This window comes from Mobula birostris, chromosome 6, assembly GCF_030028105.1.
Source record: "Mobula birostris isolate sMobBir1 chromosome 6, sMobBir1.hap1, whole genome shotgun sequence".
Classification (NCBI taxonomy): Eukaryota; Metazoa; Chordata; class Chondrichthyes; order Myliobatiformes; family Myliobatidae; genus Mobula; species Mobula birostris.
This window is the reverse complement of record NC_092375.1, coordinates 196,204,607-196,230,884: the sequence shown is the minus strand read 5'-3', so window position 1 is coordinate 196,230,884 and position 26,278 is coordinate 196,204,607.

Below are 26,278 nucleotides of genomic sequence, written 5' to 3'. Positions count from 1 at the left end.
AAGGCTACAGGAGACAGATAAATGGGTGACTGTCAAGAGAGGGAAGAGAAAACGTCAGATAATGGAGAGCACCCTGTGGCCATCCCCCTCAGATATGCATTCAATTTTGAGTACTGTTGGGGAGAGTGACCTGCCTGGGGGAAGCAACAGCGACTGTGCCTCTGGCACTGAGTCTGTCCCTGTGGCGCTGAAGGGTAAGGAACTGAAGACGATGGCAGCAGCAATAGGGGACTCAATAGCTAGGGGGACAGATAGGCGATTCTGTGGACGACCCAGGTGCCAGGGTACAAGATATTTCTGAACGCATCCACAATATCTTGAAAAGGGAGGGTGAGCAGCCAGAAGTCATTGTATATATACAAGGATAAGGAGGAATTTAAGGTGGGGGTTATATGGGAGGTAGGGTTTGAGGGTCGGCACAACATTGTAGGCCGAAGGGCCTGTACTGTGCTGTACTATTCTATGTTCTATGTTCTATATTGGTACTAGTGACATAGGTAGAAAAAGGGAGGAAGTCCTGAAAACAGTATATAGGGATTTAGGAAGGAAGTTAGGAAGCAGGACCTCAAAGGTAGTAATCTTGGGATTACTGCCTTTGCTACATGACAGTGAGTATAGGAATAGAATGAGGTGGAGGATAAATGCGTGGCTGAGGGATTAGAGCAGGGGGCAGGGATTCAGATTTCTGGATTATTGGGACCTCTTCTGGGGCAGGTGTGACCTGTACAACAATGATGGGTTATACTTGAATCCAAGGGGTCCAATATCCTGGTGGGGAGGTTTGCTAAGGCTATTGGGGAGAGTTTAAACAAGAATGGCTGGGGGGTGGGAACCAAACTGAAGTGACGGAGGAAAGGGAGGTTGGCTCACAAATAGAGAAAGCTTGGAGACAGTGCAAAAGGGGGGATAGGCAGGTGATAGAGAAGGGATGAGCTCAGACCGATGGTTTGAGATGTGTCTATTTTAATGCAAGGAATATTATGAATAAAGCGGATGAGCTTAGAGCGTGGATCAGCACTTGGAACTATGATGTTGTGGCCATTACAGAGACTTGGATGGTGCAGCGGCAGGAATGGCTACTTCAAGTGCCAGGCTTTAGATGTTTCAGAAAGTATAGGGAGGGAGGGAGCATTTTGGAGATAGTGATCACAATTCTATCTCCTTTACCATAGCATTGGAGAGGGATAGGAACAAACAAGTTAGGGAAGCGTTTAATTAGAGTAAGGGGAAATATGAGGCTATCAGGCAGGAACTTAGAAGCATAAATTGGGAACAGATGTTCTCAGGGAAATGTACAGAAGAAATGTGGCAAATGTTCAGGAGATATTTGCGTGGGGCGGCGGTGGTGGAGGCGGGAATGATAGGGTCTTTTAAGAGACTCCTGGATGGGTACATGGAGCTTAGAAAAATAGAGGGCTATGGGTAAAGCCTCGGTAGTTCTAAGGTAGGGACATGTTCGACACAGCTTTGTGGGCCGAAGCTGAAAGAAGGCCATAGTTGGGAGATTAACATCAAAGGATATACTTTGTGTCGAAAAGACAGGAAGGAAGGAATAGGTGGTGGTGTGGCTCTGTTAGTAAGAGATCTTTACAAAGATCTTTACATCTTTAGAAAGAGGTGACAGAGGGTCAGAGAATGTTGAATCTTTGTGGGTGGAGTTGAGAAATTGCAGGGGTCTAAAACTATGATAGGGATTATAGGCCTCCGAGTAGTAGTCAAACTGTGGGGTTGAGATTGCAAAGGGAGCTGGAAAAGGCATGTAATAAGGGTAATGTTACAATTGTAATGGGGGATTTCAATATGCAAGGGGATTGGGAAAATCAGGCTGGTGTTAGATTGCAGGAGAGGGAATTTGTTGAACGCCTATGAGATGGCTTTTTAGAGCAGCTTGTGTTTGAGCCTACTCAGGAAAAGGCTATCTTAGATTAGGTGTTAAGTAATAATACAGTTCTTATTAGGGAGCTTCATGCAAAGGCACCCTTAGGAGAGAGTGATCATAATATGATTGAATTCATGCTGCAATTTGAGAGGAAGATGCATAAGTCACATGTATTGGTATCGGAGTGGAATAAAGGGAATTACAGAGGCATGAGAGAGGAGCTTGCCCAGGTGGACTGGAGGAGGATACTGGCAGGGATGATGGCAAAGCAGAGATGGAAAAAAATCAGAGATGGCTGAAGTTTCTGGGAAGAGTTCACAAGATAGGTATGTTCCACAGAAGAAGAAGATCTCAAACAACAAGGGTAGGTAACCTTGGCTGACAAGGGAAGTTAAGGACTGAATAAAAACCAAGGAAAGGCCATATAGGTTCACAAATGTGAGTGGGAAGTTGGATGATTGGAAAGCTTTTAAAATCCAACAAAAGGCAAGTTCAAAAGCTATAAGAAGGAAAAAGATGAACTATGAGGAGAAACTAGCCAATAATATAAAGCAGGATACTAAAAGTTTTTTCAGTTATATAAGAGCAAAAGGGAGGTGAGTGTTAATATTGGACCACTGGAAAATGGTGCTGGTGTGGTAGTAATGGGGGACAAAGAAATTGCAGATTAACTTAATGGGTACTTTGCATCTGTCTTCACTGTGGAAGACACTAACTGTCTGCCAGAGGTCCGTGAGTGTCAGGGAGCAGGAGTGAGTGCCATTGCTATTACAAAGGAAAAAGTGCTAGGCAAGCTCAAAGGTTTTAAGGTGAATAAGTCACCTGGACCAGATAGACTACATCCCAGAGCCCTGAGATTGATTGCTGAAGATATTACGGATCGATTGGTCATGATCTTTCAAGAATTATTTGATTCTGTCATGGTCCTGGAAGACTAGAAAATTACAATCATCCCTCCAGTCTTTCAGAAAGGAGGAAGGCAAAATAAAGGAAATTATAGGCCAGTTAGCCTAACCTCAGTGGCTGGGAAAGTGTTGGAGTCTATTATTAAGGATGAGGTTTCAGGGTACTTGGAGACTAATGATAAGGTAAGTCAAAGTTAACATGGTTTCTGTAAAGGGCAAAGGAGAGGCAGTGGATGTCATTTACTTGAATTTTCAGAAAGCATTTGATAAGGTGCCACACATGAGGCTGCTTAACAAGATAAAATCCTATGGCGTCACAGGAAAGGTGCTGGCATGGACAGAGTATTGGCTGACAGGCAGGAGGCAGTGAGTGTGAATAAAGGGGGCATATCTGGTTGTCTGCCAGTGACTAGTGCTGATCCTCAGAGGGTCAGTATTGGGACCGATACTTTTCACATTGTTTGTCTATGACTTGGATAATGGAATTGATGGCTTTGTGGCAAAGATACGAAGGTAGGAGGAGGGGTAGGTAGGGCTGAGGAAGCAATGCGATAGCAGCAGCACTTATCACAAAGGCAAAAATTGTCAGATGGAATACAGTGTTGCGAAATGTATGATAATGCATTTTGGTAAAAGGAACAAGACTGCAGACTATTATCTAAATGGGGAGAAAATTCGGACATCAGAGGTGCAGAGGGACTTAGGAGTCCTCGTGCAAGACTCCCAGAAGGTTCGTTTACAGGTTGAGTCTGTGGTAAAGAAGGCAAATGCAATGTTGGCATTTATTTCAAGGGGAATAGAATATAAAAGCAAGGAAATAATGTTGAGGCTTTGTAAGACACTAGTCAGGCTCAACTTGGAGTATAGTCAATTTTTTGTGCCTCATATCTCAGAAAGGATGTGTTGTCATTGGAGAGAGTCCAGAGAAGATTCACAAGGATGATTCTGGCAATGAAGGGGTTAACATATGAGGAGTGTTTGGCAGCTTTGGGACTGTACTCACTGGACATTAGAAGATTGCGGGAGGAACTTTATTGAAACCTACCGAATGTTGAAAGGACTAGATTAGGTGGATGTGGAAAGGAAGTTTCCTATGGTGGCAGGTATCCAGTACCAGAAGGCACATCCTCATAATTGAGGTGTGACCTTTTAGAACAAAGGTAAGGGGGAGTTTTTTTTAGCCAGAGAGTAGTGAATCTGTGGAATGCTCTGACACAGACTGCAGTGGAGGTCGTCTGTGGGTATATTTAAGGCAGAAGTTGATAGCTTCATGATTGGTCAGGGCATCATAATTGTTATTCCATGTGTTATATTATAAAGTCACTGAACCACGAGGATATTTTATTACGTTTACAAATAGTATCACATATTTTAATACCTTGGATTCTTTTTGGATATATTCTGATTTTTATTTGAAGTATCTGGTTCTAGCCATAGACAAGCTGATTGTCCACTAAATAGGAGGTATACTGTTTACGCTTTTCTCTTCTCGGAAGGTATTTAGAGAATTTAACCAATAAACATATTACAGGAGCCTTTCATCGTTTAGAAAGTTTTCATTTTATGAGAAAAGAGAGCAGGTGGCTTTTGCTCATGTGCTCTATCAAATGACATGTCACCACTCAATGTCTATCATGGAATATTGAAGCAGATCAAAAGTTTCTGTTCCCTTTTTTCAGGTACATCAAAGAGTTGAAGGAAGCAAGATTTATAAAAGAGGAAAGGTCCTTTCATATCTCAGAGGTCAGGTTTCTGACAGGAAGCAAATTTGATCTGAAATGAAACTGTATCAGATAATTCATGTGGTTGTCCAGGTGAGTTTTCAACACCGTCTGATTGAGCCCTGTGATTACAGCTCTGCAGAGCCCAATAGCGCGGTATCTTTGCAAGTGACCTCTTGTTTTTAAACTTAGCTGAAATGTTACTTTCGGAGTCACAATAACATTTATGATTGCCGAGATCATAACAATATGGTTTAATCTATTTTCCCCTCAGCAATAATAGAATTTTCATGAGAAATTACCATTTATTTATTTCTGTGCAGATACAGTGTGGAACAGGCCCTCTGGCCTCATGAGTCGCATCGCCCAGAAACCCGCCTATTTAACACGAGCTTATTCACAGGACAATTTACAATCACCAATTAACCTACTAACCGGGGTGCCTTTGGACTGTGGGAGGAAACCGGAGCACCGGGAGGAAACCCACATGTCATGGGAAGAATGTACAAACTCCTTACAGAGGGCACAGGAATTAAAACGCTGAACTCTGACACCCCGAGCTGTTATAGTGTCGTGCTAAATGCTACACTACTGTGGCACTCTCTTATAAGAGTGGAAATTTGTTAAGAACTATCTTAATTCCTTTTCAATTTAATTTGAACACCATTGTTCTACATATAAGTTATATATCAGGGAAGATTGAAATGACTGAAATCCTTGAATACTGATGAGCTAATATCATAATTCTCCATGAGAAATAACATCAATTTATTTGAAAGAAAAAAAATCAGAACACTGAAATTAAATTTTTCTTGTGACAAAATAATCATAGAACAGAGAGGGGAATTGTTATTTGTGATTCTTCTTGGTGCAGATGCTATCAATTTCCACCCACATAAGGATAATCTTAACACAGGAATCAAAGTGCTTGATAAGACATTGCCCTGGGTCTGGCATTTCCTTTATTACATTAGCGATCTTTTTGTGCTTGATATACAGAGATCATTCACATTGACCTTACAAGATCATGTGCAACTTTCTGTAAAAATAATTAATTAGTATTGATAACCTTAACGAATACAAAGTTGTCCATACATACTCTAGAAGATAATTTTTAGTTGCACTGCAATTACTGATCTAGAAATTCAACTGGTCTGTGCTATTACCAGCCTTTTCCAGGTTGGCCAACATTTATAATCCACCTGGACGTGGAAGCTAAGAAACTTCACACAAATGGTCATAATTAGTAAAGACATGAACATATCCTAAGTCTCAGAACCTGATGACTCAGGTCTCAGTCTCATATACACAGGTCTGTGTCTAGGATACACAGCTCAGCTGGCAACAATTGTTACCAGTCGCCATTCCTTTAAGAACAATGTGTTTGGCAGCTTTGGGCTTGTACTCACTGGAGCTTCGAAGACTGTGGGGTGATCTCATTGAAACCTACCAAATATTGAAAGGACCGGATAAAGTGTATGTGGAGAGGATGTTTCCTGTGGTGTGACCATCCAGAACTAGAGGGCACAGCCCCAAAATTGAGAGGCGACCTTTTAGAACAGAGGTAAGTTGTTTTCCCTTGTATTACCTCAATGCAAGGGTGTAAAGATATGATCTGTATGCTCGGTACATCTGACAATGATAAACCTATTTACTAATTTACCAGTTTTTTTGCTCAGTGTCAGCCTGCAGTACTTGGACCACAGAGTGGGAAGATGGGTGAGACCTGTGGAAGAATTATAATCTAGTGAATGTGCGGTTGACATAATTAACCAAGCTCATGATATATATGTATGAAAGGTGTATGAAAGGCAAGTACAGAAATATAAATAACCATTTATTTTAATTCCATATTAGTCAAAAAAGCAATCATAATGCATCAAATATTTACTTAATATTTAGATTGCATGTGAAGAGGTATTAACCTCTTTTTAACAAACAAGGTATTTAATTACATCATTACCGGTTATCTCAACATCACAGATTATTTAGCTCCCAACATGCAGTTTAGATTTTATCTATTATTCATATAATTCATGATTAACTTGAAAAGTAACTGAGAATTGTTATTGTTAAACTGCTAACTGCACTTATAAATGGAGTTGTAGATATCCATGCCTATTTTTGATGTTATAGGGTTAAGAACACGAGTATCTATTCAGTGAAAGCAGCTTCAAGCTAGGATGATGTTCGCTTGCTCTGAGAGCTGCATTTTAAATTGGCAATGTCTTAAAATCCAAACCTAGATAAAACCGCCTTAAATTAAACAGATTATCTTTCAAGATGTGATCTCAGTGGTGGCAAGCTGCAAAATGCTGAAAGGAAGCTCGATTTGTAAACAGAGTGCTAAATATACTGAAGACAGAGTCATAGATACTGGAGATATTGGAAGGATCGAAACTTTCCTTAAACTGAAGACTGCTGCATAATTGAGTTTTGTGACAATAACGTTCAGTCCTATATTACACTTTCAATTCTTGTTGCCCTATATTCCCCATCTGATATTCACAATGATGATTTTTGAAAATCTCAGTAACCTGATGTAGGTATTTGTAATGATTTATATGAACTTATAAAAGGTCTTTTTCTGACTAAATCTGAATATCACTATAAATGTTTAACTGAAGTGTTAAATAAATAAAAACCTTATAATAAGAATAATCAGTTATACTAGCATAATAATTTTTGCTTGAATACTATAACAATGTAGTCTTTCTGGCTGTAATCATCTGATGTAGCATGTACTATGTAGCCTTTCTATACAGACAGAAACTTAATGCCAGATGTACTTTTTACTGGGATACCCTGCTTATAAAATATTTTGCTCCAAACCCCCCTGTGCGATATCTCTTTCAACCATTAAACCATAAGGCTAGCTGAAAAGTATTTTCTCACATCATTCAAAATTTGCTAAACATTTTTCATTAAAAACATAATGGATTTGACTTACTTGAGTGGACTTAATTTGTCAAACCATTTTGCCCCTATAAGGATTTGATTACAGCACTGACAGATTTTTCAGTATTTACCTTGTATTTAAGGGTGGGCCCGACACACTTCAGCTCTAATTAAGCACTAAAATGTCTCATTATCTTTAAATTGTTTCCTGTATCACATATCCAGCTGAATGTCTTGTGACTAGGCTTGGGGGAGAGTCAAAGATTGTATTCTCCTTGTACTTGTTCAGTAGATTCTTGACAGGATCGACTTCCACTGAGCATCTACAGAACAAAATAATCGTGGTAAGTCTGAATTTTAATCACTTCAAAAGCTGAGTGCTCATCAACTCAAAGGAAGGAGGAAACAAATCAATGGTAATATAAATCTGTGATGGGGTGTTGTGCTGTTTCATTTCTGTCGATTGAAGTAGAACATTCCAATTCAAAGGCTTCAAATAATTGTACAAATTTTTAAGCTAAATCATACAAAATGTGTGCCTGCTTTTTCATGATGTGATGGGTGAAGTATCTTGATTCAAACCCAGATTCAAAGTTGTTCCTCTATTTTTTTTTGAATTGTGGTTTATAAGACAATTCTTCAGTGATCTTGCAAGCTCCACATAATTGCGACTGCGTTCTACAAATTCAGTTGTGCTTGTGAATGAAGTCAGGATACGATATAACAGTAATCTGTTTGAAGGAATTGTTTCTTCAGCAATCCTGCATAATCCTGAATACATTCTACAAATCCAAATCAATGCACACAAAATGCTGGAAGAACTCAGCAGGTTAGGTAGCCACAATGGAGATGAATAGAATGACTTTTTGGGCTGAGACTCTTCTTCAGCATTTTGTGTGTGTTGCTTTGCATTTCCAGCATCGGCAAACTTCCTCATGCTTATGATTTTCTACAGATTCAGATATGCTTGTGAGTGAAATCAGTATGTTATAGAAGAATGATCTATTTGAAGGCATTGTTTTTGCTAAGCCTAGATTTTAGACCATAAGGTATAGGAACAGAATTTAGGCCATTTGGCCCGTCACGTTTGCTCTGCCATTTCATCATGGTTGATCCAATTTTTTCTCTCCTCCCCAACCTCCTGTCTTCTCCCCATATCCCTTTGTGCCCTGACTAATCAATAATCTATCAGCCTCTGCCTTGACCTGTGGCAGAGAATTCCACAATTCACCACTCTCTGGCTAAAGAAATTCCTCCTCATCTCTGTTCTAAAAGGACACCCTGTATTCCGAGGCTGTGTCCTCTGGTCTTAGACTCTCACATCGTATTGATAGGAATACTGCACAGACGCAACAGAAGTGTCTCTCTTGCAGATCCGGTGAAGAGCCTTAAAAATCCAGTCCCTATAACAGAGAGGTTCTGCCTAGCAGAATGCTCCTTGTGGGAGCAGTCGCTGTCAGAGTAATAAGGCCTTGGCTCAACTCGGCTTTGGCGTGAACATGTGGGGCAAGGTAAGTCGGTGAGTTCATTCCTTATTTCTTGTTTCTTATTTAACTCTAGAGAGATTAGGGGTATGTCGAAAGAGCTTGTATTCTGTTCTGGGTGTCAGATGTGGGATTTCCAGGAGACTACCAGCCTCCCTGATGGCCACATCTGCACCAGGTGCATCGAGTTGCAGCTCCTTAGAGACCGTGTTAGGGGGATGGAGCTGCAGCTCGATGACCTTCGGCTTGTTAGGGAAAGTGAAGCAGTGATAGACAGGAACTACAGGGAGGTAGTCACCCCAAGACTACAGGAGACAGATAAATGAGTGACTATCAGGACAGGGAAGGAAGAACATCAGATAATGGAGAGCACCCCTGTGGCCATCCCCTCAATAATAAGTACTCCATTTTGAGTACTGCTGAGGGGGGGGGGGATAAACTACCTGGAGGAAGCAACAGCAGCCATACCACTGGTATTGAATCTGTCCCTGTGGCTCAGAAAGGTTGGAAACTGACAGAATAGTAGCAGTAATAGGGGACTCTATCGTCACAGTGATGGGTAGGCAATTCTGTGGTCGCAATTTGGAAACACAGAGGGTAGCTTGCTTTCCAGCTGTCAGGGTCTGACATGTTTCTGAAGTGTCCACAATATCCTGAAAAGTGAGAGTGAGCAGCCAGAAGTTTCTGTACATATTGCTACCAACGATGTGTGTAGAAAAAGGGAGGAGGTCCTGAAGAGAGACTGCAGGGAGTTAGAAAGGAAGTTGAGATGTGGGACCCCAAAGGTAGTAATCTCGGGATTTCTGCCTGTGCCATGCGACAGTGAGGGTTGGAATAGAATGAGGTAGCAGATGAATGCCTGGCTGAAGGATTGGAGCAGGAGGCAGGGATTCAGATTTAGAAACATAGAAAACGTACAGCACAATATAGGCCCTTCGGCTCACGAAACTGTGCCAAACATGTCCTTACATGATAGGGTCTTTTAAGAGATTCCTGGCTAGGTACATGGAGTTTAGAAAAATAGAGGACTATGGGTAACCCTAGGGAATTTCTAAGGTAGGGACATGTTCGGCACAGCTTTGTGGGCCGAAGGGCCTGTATTGTGCTGTAGGGTTTCTATGTTCTATTACTGCTGCCATCCTCTTCCACTCCCTACCCTGTTGAGCCACAGGGCCAGACTCAGCACCAGAGACACGGCTGTTGTTGTTAACCCCCTCCCCCAACGGTATGCAAAATGGGGTACTTATTGTTGAGGGGGATGGCTATCGGTGCTCTCTGCTGCCTGACTTGCCTCTCCTGAGAGACACCCATTTATCTGTCTCCTGTTGCCTTGGGGTGACTACCTCCTTGTAGCTCCTCTCTATCACTACTTTACTTTCCCTAACAAGCTGAAGGTTATCGAACTACAACTCCATTTCCCTAACACAGTCTCTAAGGAGCTGCATCTTAATGCACTTGGTGCAGATGTGGCCATAGGGGAGGCCGGAAGTCTATTGCACCCAGAATAGAACACAAGTTCTGTAGACATACCCACTATTCTCTCTGGAGATAAATACGAAACAAGAAATAAGGAATGAAGTCCTCTACTTATCCTGTCTCTGCCTGTCCTTGTTGACGCCCTGTTCAGCCAAAGCCGTACTATTCTGACCCAAGGTTACTCCAACGACCGCTCCCACGATAACAGCTCCCCGAGGCGGTACCTCTCTTTTGTAGAGACTGGGGTTTTAAAGCTCTTCATCGGACCTGCATGGGGACACTTCTGTTGCGTCTGCTCAGTACTCCAATGATACACCTGATATACACTATTTCTGTTTTTGCACGATTTTTAATCTATTCAATATACATACACTGTAATTGATTAATTTAGTTTTACTATTTTTCTTCTATACATGCATTATGTATTGCTTTGAACTGCTGCTAAATTAACAAATTCACATGCCAGTGGTAATAAACCTGAATCTGATTCTGACTTTAGCTTCTCCTTCTCAAAATTAAGGGTGAATCAATCATATTATGATAATTTTCCCCTCGGGGTTCTTCTACCTTAAGCTCTCTAATCAATTGTGGTTCATTGCACAACATCCAATACAGAACAGCTGATTCTCTAGTGGGCTCAACAATGAGCTGCTCTAAAAAGCAGTCTTATAGGCACTTTAGAAAATCTCCCTCTTGGAATACAACACCAACCTATTTTTCCCAATCTACCTGCATATTGGGATCCCCCATGACTATTGTAACATTGCCCTTTTGGCATGCATTTTCTATCTCCCATTGTAATTTGTAGACCACATCCTTACTACTGTCTTCCTCTTGCTTTCTTCCTTTCAATCTTTCCCATGATTACCGTGCATTCTAACTCCTCTTTCCTAATCACATGTCCAATGAAGTTATGTTGCCTTTTCATGATATCTTACATTATTTCTCTTTTTGTGCTTGCTCTGTTCATGACATCCTCGTTAGATATTCGTTTCATAAGTTATTTGAAATATTACAGAAAATTCTAGATCTAGATTCGAAAGACCTCTGCCTAATCAGAAATCTGTACTGGGAACAAACTGCCGCTGTAAGAATAGATGGAGAAGTGAGTCAGTTTATGAAAATCAAGAGAGGCGTTAGACAAGGGTGTGTTTTCTCTCCTGATTTGTTTAATGTGTACAGTGCAACGATATTCCAAAAAGTAAGAGACATCTTGGGAATCAAAGTTGGCGGTGAAAACATCAATAATTTCAGACATGCAGATGACACTGTGTTAATTGCAAGTATGGAGGAAGAACTACACAACTTAATTGATATAATTGTTGAAGAAAGTGCAAAAATGGGTTTATGTATCAATTGCAAAAAGACAGAATGTATGGTGATATCCAAAAAGAAGGAGAATCCTATCTGCAGTCTGAGAATAAATGGGGAAGACATAAAACAAGTACAGAACTTTTGCTACTTAGGAAGCTGGGTGACATCAGATGGCAGGTGCGACATAGACATCAAAAGAAGAATAGGGATGGCAAAAGACACCTTTATGAGAATGAAGAGTATACTGACCAATACTAAACTAGGCATGACAACCCGCCTCAGAGTACTGTAATGTTACGTTTATCCAGTTATGTTATATGGCTCAGAACGTTGGACAATATCTAGTAACATGAGGAAATGATTTGAAGCAGCAGAGATGTGGTTTTTGAGGAGGATGCAAAGAGTATCATGGATGAAACGAATATCTAACGAGGATATCATGAACAGAGCAAGCACAAAAAGAGAAATAATGGATGCGTATCATTACACAAACATCAAGTGCATACTGCATTTTGACAACTGGAGAATTTGGCGCTGGAGCAGATGTGATGCAAATTAAACAGTTACCCAGGTGTTCTGCAGATTAACTCCATGCCAGTAAAAAGCTTGTTGAAGGTGAAGTATGGCATTGAGGTGAAAAAGACTGAGAAAAATAATATAGTTTTGCTTGACATTGGTCTGCACTAAGATTGGATCTGTCGTAGATCCAATGGATAAAATCAAAGCTTGCTTGCTATCATGGAATAGATTTAATCTGGAGCAAATGTCTGCAGACAACTAAATTTGTGAAGAACATTTCACAGTTCCATCTGATTAATGCAGTCAGTGCTTCTGGGTTCAAAATAGACCATGTTTAGTGAATGACACTGCGTGCTTCATTGCATAGTGAAGAAAACATGAATTGTGCTTTGTGATGGATGGCATACACACTTCTACCTTAGTAATAACCATACACGTCCCTACATGTATTCCATCTACCACATCTTTGCCCATTCTACCCAATTTAAATCCTTCTGCAGGCTCCCCGTTTCCTTATAACTACCTACCCTCTATCTATTTTTGCATCATCAGCAAATCTGGCCAGAAAGCCTTCAATTTCATCATCCAAGTCATTGACATATAATATAAAATGAATGGTTCCACCACCAAATCCTGCAGAACACCACTTGACATCAGCAGCCAACCAGAAAAAGCCCCCTTTATTCTCACTCCTTGTCACCTGCCAGTCGGCCAATCTTCTAACCATGCTAGTATCCTTCTTGTAATACCATGGGCTGTTATCTTATTAAGCAGCCCCATGTGCAGCACCTTGTCAAAGGCCTTCTGAATATCCAAGTAAATGAAATCCACTGACTCTCCTTTGTCCATCCTGTTTGTTATTTTCTTGAAGAATCCAGATTTGGCAGGCAATATTTTCCCCTGAAGGAAACCATGCTGACTTCAGCCTATTCTATTATGTACATCCAAGTATCATGAAACCTTAGTCTAAATAATGAACTCCAACATTTTCCTAACCACTGAGGTCAGGCTAACTGGTCTATAATTTCCTTCCTTCTGCCTTTCTCCCTTCTTAAACAGTGGAGTGACATTTGCAATTTTCTAGTCATTAGGAAAAATTCCAGAACCTAGTGATTCTTGAAAGATCATTACTAATTCCTTCATAATCTCTTCAACTATCCCTTTCAATTCCCCGGGATGTAGTCCATCTGGTTCCGGTGACTTGTCTATCTTTAGACCTTGTTTGTCTTGGTATAGGGATGGTGGTGGCCTTTTTAAAGAGATGGGAACCTAAGAATGAAGCAAGGTGAAGTTAAAAATCTAAGAAAGGGAATTGGTGAAATGTGAAAAGCTTTTCTTGCATACAGTTCATACAGATCGAATCATTACACAGTGAATTGAGGTAGTACAAGGTAAAAAAATAATGTAATGAGAATCAAGTTTAACAGTTCTAGAGAAAGTGCAGTACAGATAGACAATAAGATCATATCAAGGTAGATAATGAGGTCAAGAGTCCATCTTGTAGAACCAGCAAATTTCTCAATAGTGTGCAAATACTCCCACCACCTGATCTACACAGCTTCTAACAACGTGGTCAGGGACACCAACAACCAAATGCTTAGGAAGGATATACTGGCTTTCGAGGAAGTGGAGAGGAGGTTCACCAGGTTGATTCCAGAGATGAGGGGCTTAGACTATGAGGAGAGATTGAGTTGCTTGGGACTGTACTTGCTGGAATTCAGAGGAATTAATGAGAGGGGATCTCATAGAAACATATAAAATTCTGAAAGAGATAGGTAAGAAAGTGGCAGGAAAGTTGTTTCCACTGGTAGATAAGACTAGAACTAAGGGACATCGCCTCAAGATTCGGGGGAGTAGATTTAGGATGGAGATGAAGAGGAACTGCTTTTCCCAGACAGTGGTGAATCTGTGGAATTTCCTGCCCAAGGCAACCTCAGTAAATATATTTAAGACAAGATTGGTTAGATTTTTGCATAAGGGTTATGGGGAAAAGGCAGGTAAGTGGAGATGAGTCCATGGCCAGATCAGCCATGATCTTATTGAATGGTGGAGCAGACTGGGCGGGCCAGATGGCCGACTCCTGCTCCTGTTTCTTGTGTTAGGGAATGTTTTTCCCATGGGCTCACTCCCTGGAAGACTGATGTGAATCTACAACAGTGACTGTGTGTCTTTAGTGCATTGGAGGTTGTTACCATGGGTGGCGACATTCCAGTCTCCTGTTTGAAACATGCATTATGCTGATTCGGAAAGGATGCTCTGTTTTGATAATGCTGCCTGACTTAGTCTTGTGGCTTGTTCTGGTCCTGCTACAAGCTCTGGAACTTGATTTTTGACTATTGTTGTCTTTTGCCATCCCTGATAGCTTTACAGAAGTCACATCTTGATTTCTTGTAAAGAAATATGTTAAGTCCACATGATTTGTATGTCTTATTGCTAAGAGAACACCACTAGTCAGACTCCAGCCAGATTAGTACCCTTCCACCATTATCCTCCATCTTCTTTGGCCAAGCCAGTTCTGAGTCAAAACCACAGAGTCACTGTGAATCCTCTATGTCTTAATCGTCTGAATCAGCTGACAAGGAAAGACCTGTCTAATACTTCCCTAAAGTGGGTGCAGACAACATTCATTGCCCTACTCTGAGGAATAATCGATATAACCTCCTCAAACAGCTCAATCGAATTAGTAATACATGACTGGCCTCACACAAATCCATGCTGATTGTTAGTTCACGTTCTTCAAAATGTGATTAAATCCTATCTCTAATAATCTTTTCCAATGACCTCTCTACCATGGTTGAGAGGAATTTTGTGATATGTTTATTAATGCAGGCACAAACATTTTGTGGTTTGTCCAAGAGTTTAGTATGCAGGATTCTTGTATTTATTGGTGGGTACACGGTGAAGACCATTTGATTGGGAGATGATCCCAATGTACTGAGTATGTGCAGACACTGGACACGGTTCAAAGGAAGTTCACAAAAATGATTTCAGGATTGAACTCGTATGAAGATCATTTGGCTCTGGGTCTGTATTTGCTAGAATACAGAAGAATGAAGAGTGACCTCATTGAAACCTATTGAATGTTGAAAGGCCCGGATGTGGAGAGGATGTTCCTATGGTGGGAGAGTCTAGGACCAGAGGATACAGCCTCAGAATAAGAGAGGTCCTTTCGGAATGGATATGAGGAGGAATTTCTTCAGCCAGAGGGTGATGAATCTGTGGAATTCTTTGCCACAGGCAGCTGTGGAGGCCAAGTCTTTATGTATATTTAAGGCAGAGGTTGATAGACTGGTCAGGGCACAAAGGGATACGGGGCAGAAGGCAGGAGCTCGGGGCTGAGAAGGAAAATGCATTAGTCATGATGAAATGGTGGAGCAGACTCGATGGGCCAAATGCCTTAGTCTACTCCTTTATCTTATAGTTTTATTTGTGTTGTACAATGATTTTACTTTGGTTTGTGCCTTCCGGGCATCCATTAAAATATGAAGCTAAATGCACTTTGCAATTAATAGTTATGTGTTTCACTATTAAAGATTTAAAGAAGATTAAGTAATATTTTCAAGTAATTTAAGTAGTTAGGTGATTATGGTTATGAGAATGTGAGGATATTATGTTGTATTTAACTGCTGATTTAACAATTTTGCATGACATAGTGATATGTTTTATAATGTGCCTTGCAAAACATTCATCTGTTAAATTAAAATTTGAATATTTTAGTGCTCTATTACTGAGATTGCTGATCTTTCCAGCCTGGATTAAACATTTTTAATATGACACTCTTGTATTTCGTACATTATCTTGATATTATTAGTGTATTACACTCAACCAGTCATTATGAGAAAAAACAAAAATTATGAAACTACAATCTTGTTTTCTGATCTGAAATATATAGATCGGAGCCTGTAGAGGTAGGGAATATTCAGGCAGTGAAATAATCTGGCAGATTATTATATAGATTGTAGAATGCCTTTACATCGTATTATATGCTTGGGGAAGGATCTTGGATCAAGCCCCATATTTTTGGGGGTTTTGTCCCATTTAACATTTCACCTGGGTATAGGATGCATCTACCATTCATGCCCCCTCCCCATATCATGAATAGGCACAAGTTCAAAGTGCATCCAGAAATTCTGCCCATCGTGCCACCTTGATTCTTTCATAGTTGGATCACTTTGATGTGGCCACAGTTTGCATTTTTTATAATCGGTTCAAGATGATCAGGTAGTACCCAATTGTCTCTGATATGCTTTGGAATTACCAAATTGTCTGCCTTGACTACATAAACATATCCCATCTTGATGATTTACAATAGTACCAATTCTAGCAGCATTTCATGAACTAGTTAATTGACTGTGTGCTCATGTGGTTAGCAGCCAGTTTCTGATGAGCGAGGAAGAGACTGGATCATGAACAAGTACAGTATTCTAGGTTGGAGTAAATGAAGTTCAGTCACTAGTTTGCATGGAATAGAGGGATTTGGGGCAATATTGCTGGAAAATTTCAGTTAGAGTTTAATTGTCATTCAACCATATGTGAATACCCATAAATACAGCCAAATGAAATAGCATTACTCCAGGGCCATGTGCAAAACACAGTACCAACAGTTATATACAGCACAAGGGGCAGATAACAAATATATTATAGCAGTAAAATACAGTCACACAAAAAATGTAGTCCAAGTTCCTGAATCCATGAATGTTGCAGCAGTCTGCAGTCAAACACGATTCTGCCTCTTTGCCTCTCTGACTCTCTACCTACCTTTATTTAAAGTTCAAAGTAAATTTTATTATCAAAGTGTATATATGTCACCATATACAACCCCGAGTATCATTTTCTTGTGGACATACTCAGTAAATCTATAGAATAGTAAATAGAGGAGAGGAGAAGATGGCAGCGCAACGCAGCACGCGCGGCCTCTCCGGTGATGAATATCTGTTATCTGTCAAGTAGGGTGCCGTGCACAATTCTGATTTGATGGAGGCAGACGTGAGAGCACGGAGGCACATCTGGTGAAACTTCTGAAATGCCTGTTTTGCTGCCGCTGCTACTGTGTGATCTGAAATCTCCGGAGGGAAGGCCCCGAGCCCTCGGCTTTGCTTGTTGCTCGGCAGCCGGGGCAGGGTCGAAGTGCTCGGCAGAGATGGTGCTCAATGCTCTGTGTCGGAGGGCTGGTCGGAGGCTCGAAGTTTTCGGACGGACTCAGAGTCGGCTGTGGTCGGGTGCTTCCAGGATGCTGCATCAGCAAGTTTACGGCGCTGGAGGTTCATGGCAGGGAGAATTTCTCCCTTCTACCGTCTGCATGAGATGTTGGGGCTATCGGGACTTTGAGACTTTTTTTTACCGAGCCCATGTTCTGCTCTTTATCAAATTACGGTATTGCTTTGCACTGTTGTAACTATATGTTATAATTACATGGTTTTTGTCAGTTTTAGTCTTGGTCTGTCCTGTGTTTCTGTGATATCATACTGGAGGAACTTTGTATCATTTCTTAATGCATGCATTTCTAAATGACAATAAATGAGGACTGAGTGTCCTCATAATCTAATCTAAAAACAGGAGCAATGAAAAATCAACCATAATGCAGAAGACAAACTGTGCAAATGCAAATATAAATAAATAGCAATAAATAATGAGAACATGAGATAGGGTCCTTAAAGTGAGATCATTGGTTGTGGGAACATTTCAAAAATGGAGCAAACGAGTGTAGTTATCTCCTTTTATTCAAGAGCCTAATGGTTGAGGGTAGTAACTGTTCCTGAACCTGGTGATGCAAGTCCTGAGGCACTTGTACCTTCTATCTGATGACAACAGCAAGAAAGGTTCAAAGATTCATTTTATTGTCAATATATGCATGTAAAATACAACTCTGATATTCGTCTTCTCCAGGTGGCCACGAAATACAGAAAGACCATAGGTGCTGTTGAAAGAAATGATGCCTACTCTCTCCAGAATGAAAAAAAAACAAAACTTGCAAACCCCCAAGATCCCGACACCCTTCCCTGCAAAAACTAAACAGCGAGCATGACCTGGTAGTGAGGACCTGTGCTGATGGATGCTACTTTCTGACGACAGCATTTCATGTAGACGTGCCCAATGGTCAGGGGAGTTTTACCAATTATGTGCTGCATCAAATCCACGACTTTTTATAGGATTTATAACGACATGAATTATCTGATCATTAATAGGACTTGATGTACTCACTGATTACATTTCAAAACAATTTTAGTTGGATGTAAAGTAGTTTAGGACATCCTGGGACTATGAATGGCATTATATAAATGTAAGTCTTCTTGCCTTTTAAACATCCCATAGCTGCATCCATTTTACAGGCATGGGAATGTCTCATCCAGTGCTTTGAAACGTTACTGTACATGAATCACAAGAGCACATATAAATTCTAATGACCATTGTATTAGGTGAAGAATGATGTACAATATTTTGTTGGCAAATTACTATTACTCACTTTATGTTGGTAGGCTAACATTAAAATTAAATACCTCAAACAACAAAATTTATACAAGATCTTGCAATAAAATTATGTATTAAAAGGTTTTTAGCCTATTTTTGCTGAACAATAGTACTGTGATTCAATTGTATCAGCAGATAAAGGTTTTATTCTTGTGTCTATATATAACTTCCAGTTACTGTACAACCTTTGAAATAATGAAGGTCTGCAGTTATCCATTTAGACTTGATTGAAATGTTGATTCACCTGTCTATGGCCTGACCTTCAGTTTCTTTCTAACAAATCTCATCAAAAGGGTTCAAAACGCAAACATGATGAAGTCTACAGATGCTGGAATTTCAAGTAACACACATAAAAATTACTGGTGAACGCAGCAGGCCAGGCAGCATCTATAGGAAGAGGTACAGTCGACGTTTTGGGCCGAGACTTTTCGCCAGGACTAATTGAAAGAAGAGCTAGTAAGAGATTTGAGAGGGGGAGAGGGAGATCCGAAAAAGATATACATAGAATAGTACAGCCAAGTACAGGCCCTTCGACCCACATTGTTGTGCCGACCCTCAAACCCTGCCTCCCATATAACACCTCCCACCTTAAATTCCTCCATAGACCTGTCTAGTAGTCTCTTAAACTGCACTTGTGTACCTGCCTCCACCACTGACTCAGGCAGTGTATTCCACACCCCAACCACTCTCTGAGTAAAAAACCTTCCTCTAATATCCCTCTTGAACTTCCCACCCCTTACCTTAAAGCCATGTCCTCTTGTATTGAGCAGTGGTGCCCTGGGGAAGAGGTGCTGGCTATCCACTCTATCTATTCCTCTTTATATCTTGTACACCTCTATCATGTCTCCTCTCATCCTCCTTCTCTCCAAAGAGTAAAGCCCTAGCTCCCTTAAGCTCTGATCATAATCCATACTCTCTAAACCAGGCAGCATCCTGGTGCATCTCCTCTGTACCCTTTCCAATGCTTCCACATCCTTCCTATAGCGAGGCGACTAGAACTGGACATAGTACTCCAAGTGTGGCCTAACCAGTGTTTTAGAGAACTGCATCATTATATCGCGACTCTTAAACTCTATCCCTTGACTTATGAAAGCTAACACCCCATGGGCTTTCTTAACTACCCTATCTACCTGTGAGGCAACTTTCAGGGATCTGTGGACATGTACCCTGAGATCCCTCTGCTCCTCCACACTACCAAGTATCCTGCCATTTACTTTGTACTCTGCCTTGGAGTTTGTCCTTCCAAAGTGTACCACCTCACACTTCTCTGGGTTGAACTCCATCTGCCACTTCTCAGCCCACTTCTGCAACCTATCAATGTCTCTCTGCAATCTTCAAAAATCCTCAACACTATCTACAACACCACCAACCTTTGTGTCGTCTGCAAACTTGCCAACCCACCCTTCTACCCCCACATCCAGGTCGTTAATAAAAATCACAAAAAGTAGAGGTCCCAGAACAGATCCTTGTGGGACACTACTAGTCACAACCCTCCAATCCGAATGTACTCCCTTCACCACGACCCTCTGCCTTCTGCAGGCAAGCCAATTCTGAATCCACCTGGCCAAACTTCCCTGGGTCCCATGCCTTCTGACTTTCCCTTTTAAAGGCTAGAGTTCCGGGAATAGCAGTCGCTACACGGAATCCAGGTGTGAACTCCGGAAAGCCACTAAGGCCACCAAGAGGCAATATCGAGCCAAGTTGGAAGCCCAGGCTAACCAGAAGGATGCCAGTCGACTACGGCAGGGTCTAAATGAGATCACTGGGTGCAAAGAAAAGGCTGGGAATATCAAGAACTGTGGTGCTTCTCTTCCTGATGAACTTAACGTATTCTACACAAGATTCGAACAGAAGAGGAGCATCCCGCTCCCTCCGGATGAACGGGACCTGGTGGCATCAGGATTCATCGTCACCAAGGAGGATGTTAGAAGGGCCTACCTGAAGATAAATCCAAGGAAGGCGACGGGCCAAGATGGCGTCCCGGGACGGGTTCTTTGGGCCTGTGCAGGAGAGCTAGCTGGAGTGTTAGCTGACATCTTCAACTGCTCCTTGCTTCAGTCTAAGATCCCCTCGTGTATTAAGAAGGCAATGATAATCCCAGTGCCGAAGAAGAGCAAGGTGGCATACCTGAATGACTATCGACCTGTGGCTCTGACTTCAATTGCTATGAAGTGCTTCGAGCGATTGGTTACGGCACACATCAACCACAGCCTACCGGTCAACCTCGACGCTTTAGAATTCGCCTACCAGAGCAACAGGTCAATGGCTGATGCCATCTCTCCGTAAGGCTCCTTTTCATTGACTACAGCTCTGCCTTTAATACCATCATTCCAAATAAACTGATTCCTAAGCTCCGGAACCTGGGCCTTAGCACTCAGATCTACAGCTGGATCTTCAACTTCCTCACAGACATGACCCAGGCTGTAAAAATAGGGGACAAGCTCTCCTCTACAATCACTCTGAGCACCGGTGCCCCACAAGGTTGTGTACTCAGCCCCTTGCTGTACTCACTGTACACCCATGATTGTGTAGCCAAGTTTCCATCAAACTCGATATATAAGTTTGCTGATGACACAACAATTGTAGGCCGTATCTCGGGTAATGATGAGTTTGAGTACAGAGAGGAAATTAAGAACCTGGTGGCATGGTGCGAAGACAATAACCTATCCCGCAACGTCAGCAAGACAAAGGAATTGGTTGTTGACTTCAGAAGAAGTAGCGGGCTGCACGACCCAATTTACATCGGTGGTGCGCAAGTGGAACAGATCAAAAGCTTTAAGTTCCTCGGGGTCAATATCACAAATGACCTGACTTGGTCCAACCAAGCAGAGTTCACTGCCAAGAAAGCCCACGAGCGCCTTTACTTCCTGAGAAAACTAAAGAAATTTGGCCTGTCCCCTAAAACCCTCACTAATTTTTATAGATGCACCGTAGAAAGCATTCATCTAGGGTGCATCACAACCTGGTATGGAAGTTGTCCTGTCCAAGACCGAAAGAAGCTGCAGAAGATCGTGAACACGGCGCAGCACATCACACAAACCAATCTTCCGTCCTTGGACTCACTTTACACCGCACGCTGTCGGAGCAGTGCTGCCAGGATAATCAAGGACATGACCCACCCAGCCAACACACTTTTCATCCCTCTTCCCTCTGGGAGAAGGCTCAGGAGCTTGAAAACTCGTACGGCCAGATTTGGGAACAGCTTCTTTCCAACTGTGGTAAGACTGCTGAACGGATCCCGACCCGGATCTGGGCCGTACCCTCCAAATATCCGGACCTGCCTCTCAATTTTTATTGCAGTACCTTACTTTCTATTTTTCTATTTTCTATTTATGATTTATAATTTAAATTTTTAATATTTACTATTTTTAATATTTAATATTTGTAATCCAGGGAGTGGGAAGCGCAGAATCAAATATTGCTGTGATGATTGTACGTTCTAGTATCAATTGTTTGGCGACGATAAAGTATAAAGTATTCTTGATAAAGTATAAAGTACCCTTGAATAAGTCTACCATGTGGAACCTTGTCAAATGCCTTACTAAAATCCATATAGATCACATCCACTACACTACCCTCATCTATATGCCTGGTCACCTCCTCAAAGAACTCTATCAGGCTTGTTAGACACAATCTGCCCTTCACAATGCCATGTTGACTGTCCCTGATCAGACCATGATTCTCTAAATGCCCATAGATCCTATCCCTAAGAATCTTTTCCAACAGCTTTCCCACCACAGACGTAAAGCTCACTGGTCTATGATTACCCGAACTATCCCTACTACCTTTTTTGAACAAGGGGACAACATTATATGGTTATATGGTTATTCGCATCCCTCCAATCCTCCGGAACCATTCCCGTGGACAACGAGGACATAAGGATCCTAGCCAGAGCCTCAGCAATCTCTTCCCTTGCCTCATGGAGCAGCCTGGGATTATTCCGTCAGGCCCCGGGGACTTATCCGTCCTAATGTATTTTAATAACTCCAACACCTCCTCTCCCTTAATATGAAACTTGAATTTGGTTCGCTTAACACTAAGATTGATAAACTGACGGATGCTAACAGAAAGTTTGAAAAATCCATCTCTACTATTCAAGAATCTTTGAAGACTTTGGATTTTCAATTTCAGACACTCAAACAGACTAATCATCGAATTGAGAGGGAACAGGAGTTATTCAGGTTAACTATTAATGAGCAAGAATTGAAGATGTCATCTATGGAAAAGAAAGTTAATGAAGTTACTTTGGAATGATCAAAAATGAACAAAAAATGATTGATTTAGACAGCAGAATGCGCAGGAGGAATTTACGTATACAGTATTGGGCTTGCCTGAAAATACTGGAACCGGTGACCTGTTAAAGTTCTTTTCAGATATGCTATATTCACTTTCTAGCGAGATTCTTGAAGCGAACTCTGTACTCGATAGAGCTTATCGAATCCCACGATCTAAGCCCTCACCCGAACTACATCCATGACCACTGATACTATGCCTGCACTATTTGACAACCAAAGAAGCTATACTCCAGAGGCAAGAAAAAAGGGTAAGCTAATCTACAATGCAACAGAAATTCATATAGCGGAAGATTTTGCTCCAGAGATTTTTGTCGAAAGAAGGAAATACTGGGAACTGATGGCTGAATTATATAAAATAAAACGTCGCCCGTCGCTCCGTTATCCGGCATGTTTGATAATTTTTCCGCCTGACTCCCAGCCACAAAAGATTAACTCTCCAGATGAAAGTTGGGAATTTATTAAGGGGTTTAAGTCTATGTTGAATGCAACTTGAACAGGCAATCCCGAGCTGGGAGATGTTTATAGATGCTTTGAGGAAAGTCTGTTCTACGTTTTATGGATGTCTGTACAGGGCTTGGCTGATTTAATTTTTTAAAATTTGTTAATAGTTAGTATATATCTATAGTTGCTTTGAAGAAAGTCTGTTCCACATTTTATGGATGTCCGCACAGGACCTGGTTGACTTAATTATTTTCTTGCTTGCCTTAATATTAATATAGCTCTGGGTTTGATATACATATATATACACACACACACACATTATTTTTTTTTCTATGATTTGTAAGTTTTTTTAAAATTTCAGTTGTAATATATTATTTGCTTGGATTTATCCTTTTCTGAATATATGATTAATGTACTTTAGATGAATTTAAGATGGCCATCACCAACTATGTTTTAACTATTGTTAGACATAACATTACAATATTTGAAATTTGTTCATGTCTTTTATTATGTATACAATCAGTGGTGCAAACATATAACTTTGTTAATATAGCTGCAAAATGGAGATTGGGGTTAGGGTCATATGTTAGCATGGTATTCTTCTATTGGATGGCTTCTGGGTCTTTGCGGGAGAGGAGTGGGGCTATTAGAGCAGTTTTTTCTTGACTGGGCAGTTCTGAGAGGTTATATCTTGTATCAATCATGTTGTCACTTCTGGTCAAGTCAGTGCTGTTTTTTTCCTTTGGATCTAGTTTGCGCTTACGCAATAGCTTTCTTTATAAAATTTTTAATTAAACCTTAAACATGGATGCTAATAAAATTAATATAATTTCTTGGAATTTGAACGGCATGAATCATCTCATTAAGCATAAAAAGATTTTTAAGAAATTAAGAACACTTCATGTGAATATTATTTTCGCGCAAGAAACTCGTACAGAGACAGGATGAAAATAGCTTTTTTAAATTCAGGAAGGGACCTTCATATCATTCTTTATCAATAAATAAAATTAGAGGGATATCTATTTTTGTTAACTCTAAAATCCCTTTTGTATATTTTAATACTGTTACTGATTTGATTGGAAGAAATTTAATTGTCACTGGTTTGCTATGTGGTCAAAAGGTGGCTTTGTTGTGTGTCTATGCACCTAATCTAGACAGTCCTGAATTTTTTAAGAAGCTATTTTCCACACCCCAGAATCTAAATGAATATAAGTTGATTATGGGCTCTGACTTTAACTGTTGTCTTAACCTGTTGATTGACAAGTCGTCAACCAATCCGTTGCTCCCTAATAACGCGGCGACTTGTATTAATTCTTTTCTATTAGAATATGGTTTGGTTGACATTTGGAGATATAAGCGCCCTAATGATAAAGACTTTTCTTCTTTTTCACATGTACATCATAAATATTCAAGAATTGATTACTTTTTTCTTGATACACGATTGCAGTTTTCCATTGTCGATTGTGCGTACAACGTCATTGCATTGTCGGATCACGCACCTATGAAATTAACTTTGAGGCTTTCTGATAATATTTTGAAAATGTCACAGTGGAGACTGAATCACATATTGTTACAAGATCCAACTTTTGTGAGTTTTATCAAGGAGCAAATTTCTTTATTTTTTGAATTTAATACAACTGAGAGTATGTCAAATTTGGTTATATGGGATACGATGAAATCCTTTCTTAGGGGACATAATTTCATATTCAGCAGGCTTAAGGAAAACCAAAGCAGAACTTTTAGTGATTACTAATAAAATTAAAGAGATAGATAAAGCGTATTCAGTAAGACCCAGTGAAGATCTATATAAGGAAAGGATTGAGCTCCAAACACAACATGATCTGCTTTTCACCTTCCGCATTGAGCAGCAACTTTTAAAATCCAAAAGTTAATTTTATATACATGGTGATAAATCAAGTAAATTGCTGGCTGGTCAGTTGAAGGCAAATATGGTCAGAAGACAGATTTTGAAAATAAATAGTCCAGATAGAACTGAAACATTAGATCCTCATGAAATTAATAAGATATTTATAGATTTCTATTCTAATCTTTATGAATCTGAATTTTCTGATAATACTATCTTTATGAATAGATTTTTGCAAAAATTAGATATACCTAAAATTTCTATTCAAGATATTAATACATTAGGTGCGCCTATTAAACAAGAGAAAATAGCTAGGGCCATATCCTCTATGCAACTAGGGAAAGCTCCGGGACCAGATGGATATACAGTGGAATTTTATAAGACTTTTATTGAAATGCTTACATCACATCTATGTCAAACTTTCACTGATTCTATATCCTCTGGGAATCTTCTGAAAACTTTTTATGAGGCATCAATCTCATTGATTCCTAAAAAAGGAAAAGATCTATCTGAACACAAACACGAGGAAATCTGCAGATGCTGGAATTTCAAGCAACACATATAAAAGTTGCTGGTGAACACAGCAGACCAGGCAGCATCTCTAGGAAGAGGTACAGTCGACGTTTCGGGCCGAGACCCTTTGTCAGGACTACAGAAATTTTTATACATGTTTCAAGCTGTTCTATCCTTTGTCCCGAAAATGTTTTTTGATAGAATAGATTCTATAATCTTATCATATATCTGGAATAATAAAAGCTCTAGTGTGAGTCAAACTTTACTGCAAAAATTAAAAACAGATGGTGGCTTGGCTTTACCAAACTTTAGATTCTATTACTGGGCAATCAATATTCGTTATATTACTTTTTGGATTCACTGTATAGATATGCAGGACTGTCCTTCGTGGTTGGACTTGGAGGAGAACTTGGTAAAGGAGTTCTCTTTGGCTTCTTTACTGGGAGCTCCTCTTCCCTTTTTGTTTTCTAAGATTGGTAGACAAGATCTTAGTCCCATTGT